General features: G+C 35.0%; 1 long non-coding RNA gene across 1 annotated transcript; it reads left to right on the top strand.

Annotated features, from left to right (window-relative positions):
* The first annotated feature begins 326 nt into the window (after positions 1–326).
* On the top strand, positions 327–3,489 carry LOC308695932. The gene is made up of 3 exons (XR_014030764.1): positions 327–465; positions 1,597–1,905; positions 2,112–3,489. It is a non-coding gene; the product is annotated as an uncharacterized lncRNA (long non-coding RNA).
* Positions 3,490–4,309: the final 820 nt, after the last annotated feature.

The following is a 4,309-nucleotide window of genomic DNA, read 5'->3' as shown; positions in this document are numbered from 1 at the left end:
TGTTACCAGCTAATATTCATCTTAAAAGGATAGATCATCCAATAAAATGCTAATTTTGTTATCGTTTACAAACCCTCAAGTCGTCCCTAACCTGTATGAGCTTCTTTCTTCTGTTGAACACAAAAGATATTATGAAGAATATTGGTAAAAGTAGGGAAAAAATACTATGTGAGTCAATCGCTATACAGTCAACTGTCTGTCACCATATTTTTCAAGCTGGCGTCGACTTGAACCAGCAGACCTGTTAAAATATATATCTGTATTTATTGCAAATTCTGTTTAATGCTCGCGTGTTGAAAAGATTGCAGTAGTAAAGTTAACTTCCTGTATACACTTCCCCTTCTGAGGCGATGGCAGTGTGAGTGTGAACATCCTCGTTTAATAAGGGTTTATTGAAAATGGCATTAACGCATCTACTTCTGATCTTCGTTGTGACATTTATCAGTCCTCTGATCTTCAACACAGGTACCAAGACCCTTTATACTATTCAAAGTACATTCTTACTGATTAATATTTAATGATATATCTATATTAAAAAAATAATAATGAAGAAAGGGTAAGGCAGTATTTAGATTTTTAAAAGTAATTCAGAAATATTGATGTCTTTTACTGATTAACAAACTATTTTGATTTCTATGATTGGGTCCTGAAAATACATATGAAAGCAAGACGATTTGATGTACCATGTTTTCATGCCCTTTTATTACCACTAAAACAACTGCCTAAAATCACCTCATGTTTACTGATCATTAAGTTGCAGCACAATAATCATAAAATCAGTTATTTAAACTGCAGAAGTGTACATACAGCAATTTATGAATCCTGTAACATTTACCCTTTTTCTTAGCTTATTATGGTTATGCTCTCTGTAATTGGCTGGATTTCATTTTCATAAAATAGTTTTCTGTGTTCAGTTTTAGCTTCTTTATTTGAGCTTTACTGTAGTAAGTAGTTACTCTTTAAGGGTGGATTTACTGCAGGGGTTCAGTCTGCAAGACTGCCGAATGACAAAATATGGTTATGGTTACAGTTAAAATAGTTACAAAATAGATGTACTGTATGAGATGATGATAACTTTAATGATAACTACCATTAATCTTACTCAGCAAATATGTCAAATGTTACCTGAGAGAGAGAGAGAGAGAGAGAGAGAGAGAGAGAGAGAGAGAGAGAGAGAGAGAGAGAGAGAGAGAAAAGAGGATGTAAAGAGAGAGCCCCAAGAAAGGGACCCAAAGAATAAGAAGAGAGCCAGAGCATCAAAAGAGACAGAGCAACAGTTTCAATCTTCTTTTATCCCTTCCGTGACCATGTGACTAAAATCCAAATGTAAGATGTTCAAACCCAATCAGATAATTACAACTTCCCCCACCGTACTAAAGGTGTGACATTTCATCAACCCCCAAAGTACACACATCTTGGCCTATACAGGCCTTGATCACTATCAGCACCTCGGTGCCTTTAGGGACTCCAAATGGTCACACTAACACACACTAAACACAATAAAAAAATAATAATAAAAAAAATCATAATAGGTCCTCTTTGAATTGAGCAATACTGTACATTGTCATAACTACTTGCTTTTTTTTCTCCCCACAGTATCCAGTAACATAATCCAACCAATAACTGTCCAGAGAGGAAAATCTGTTCAGCTGACTTTACAAAAACATGCAAATAAGACATTTGGTGATTTGGATTGGCTTAAAGATAATTCAGATGTTGTAGTCTCATACAATGTTAAAACAAATTTTGTACAAATTCATCGTTCCTACAAGGAGAGAGTGGATTTCAATACTATAAGCTACTCTCTAACACTGAAAAACATACAGGAGACAGACAGTGGACTCTACAGTGCAAGAGCAAGTGGAGAATCAGATATTATTATTGGTCAATACAATGTAACTGTTGGTAAGTCATTTGGGAGTTCTGTTTTCACATTTAGAATTCAGAACTTAACAATCTACTCAACAATCACAAGAAAGTATAATCAATGTCACTTCAACTCACATTCTGAACTAATTTAAAGTCAGTGCTATATATATATATTTTTTTTTCATCATGCTTTTTGTAAAAAAAAACAAAAAACAATAACAGATTCTTACATTTCTTCTTAGGGACAAGCAGTCATGGATCAACCATGGAATCTGTTTCTCTTTCTTTGATCTTTCTATTTCTTTTGGGTGCAATGATGATTTGAGAGACAGACAAACAAAGAGATAACTGTATCGTTCGCTTAACCACTAAAACGATATTATATATTTTGTTGATTTGTGTACTTACATTACCCCAAATGTTTCCAACAATGTTTAAATGAATGGAAAAAAGCCATTTCAACCAGTGTAACAGTGTAACCAGTCACCTATCAATTACATCATATCCACCTTACTCTCAATTTCTGTTTTACTTCTGTAGTAAACCATGGAAACACCAAAGACACTTTTATAAATTATGCAGTTTATTAGACAGATGAGCAGTTTGGATACTTTCTCGACAGAAAACTATCATGTCTGTATCATGCCTTAGAGAGGCAACACTATTCTGTCAAGTGGCGAACATAGCGTGATCAGAAAAAGCTTTATTTGTAGTAATGCAGCATTTTGTTCACATACAATGCATTTTTAAATGAATTGCATGCCATTCAGCAACACAAATAATCCAGCTTTTATTAATATGATATTCTAATATTGATCTAGCTTACTGCAATGGGCAATCGAGTGTCTCATTACTTTCAACAAACTCAAATGTATTTTAGTACCAAGTAATACAGCGATGTGTTACCCTGCAATTTTAATTCGACAGATAAAGGGACCTTTCAGAACTTGTATCTCTTTTATTAGAATTAAATAAATAATGTGAATTTAAGTTATCAAGCGTAACTGTAACAAAGTTCAAGTTCAGGGAAGAATGAGGTGAATGTTAAACATAACTATAATCACAACTGTAATCATAAAAAATGCATAAACAACAAAATGTATGGTGCGGCAGCAGCCAACTGTGGAATATAAGCAAACAGCAAGGAAAAAAATTCCCAGGCTCACGCCCCGTCCTGCTTCATACCACAGTAAAGTTAATAAAACTTTAATAAATTAGCTCACCCATTACCATGATTTCTGCCTGAGTCTTCTGCATTTTACAGAATTAGATTCTCGTGCCTTTAAAACCAGGGATAAAGTGCGTAATCTTGGTGTTATGATAGATTCAGATCTCACATTTAACAATCATATCAGTCACCAAAACAACATTCTATCATTTGAAAAATATATCTAGAATCAAAGGGAGTAAGGCTGAACTGTAAAACTGTTCAGCCTTACAGTTTCTTATGCCTTTTTTTTATCCCATCTTTTAAATCTTTCTTGTGTCTGTGTGTATCTTGTACTATTATTATGATGTTTTTATTTGTTGTTTTTTTAAATTATTTTTCTTTGTAACGCACATTGATTTGCTTTGATGTATGAATTGTGCTAGCTATATAAATAAATTTGATTTGATTTTATTTGAGTCCCGTCGGATTGCTTTCCATTGGCTGTGGAGGTGAATACGACAACTCCCATGATTCCACCATGATTCCACGCTCATTCACGGCATCACGGCATGTTTTGAATAAACGACCTCTAGCAGCGAAACTTAGGGGGCGGGAGATGGGTGTGAAGTACGGGAGACTCCCGGGAAAACGTGAGTGTTGACAGGTATGGCGGGCATGTGTGTGTGATCATGTTCATTCCACATTGCATTTGTGCTCTAGTACCAGGCCTTCATTTATGTGTGGAAATTTTCAGATAAAAAAACAAAACAATTTTTTTTAATTACATATATATTTACATACCTTTATAACAACCGAATCAAGCCCATGTTTTTGTGTGTGAAATAGGTTAGCAAAGCACGTTTTAACCTTTCACAGAGCATTTCCAAGGTTTTAATATGGTCTTCCCAGTTCCCATGATTCAAATTAGCATAATAAAACCTTGGAAATATTTTTGAAAAGTTCAAACGTGCTTCGCTAACCTTAAACCTGTCTAAGTGTGAGATAGGGAAGGCTACAGTAACCTAGGGAAAAAAGTAGGCCATGGTTAGGTGAAACCTGTTAAAGCTAAAGTGGAAGCTATTCTTAAGTTCCCTAAACCTAACAACAAGCGTGAGCTTCGCCGATTTCTGGGAATGTCAGGTTACTACAGAGGTTTTTGCAGAAACCTTTCCTCTGTAGTTACTCCTCTCACAGACCTCCTATAAGCACAACGAGAGTATTTCACGAGTTCACATGTTAATGAAATCTGATGTAGTATTATAATGCGTATTTGGCTTGCTGTCCGGGGGG

This window comes from Scardinius erythrophthalmus (genome assembly GCF_964197995.2).
Source record: "Scardinius erythrophthalmus genome assembly, chromosome: 9".
Lineage (NCBI taxonomy): Eukaryota > Metazoa > Chordata > Actinopteri > Cypriniformes > Leuciscidae > Scardinius > Scardinius erythrophthalmus.
The sequence above is the reverse complement of the archived record's forward strand: the minus strand, read 5'-3'. Positions and strand labels throughout refer to the sequence as shown.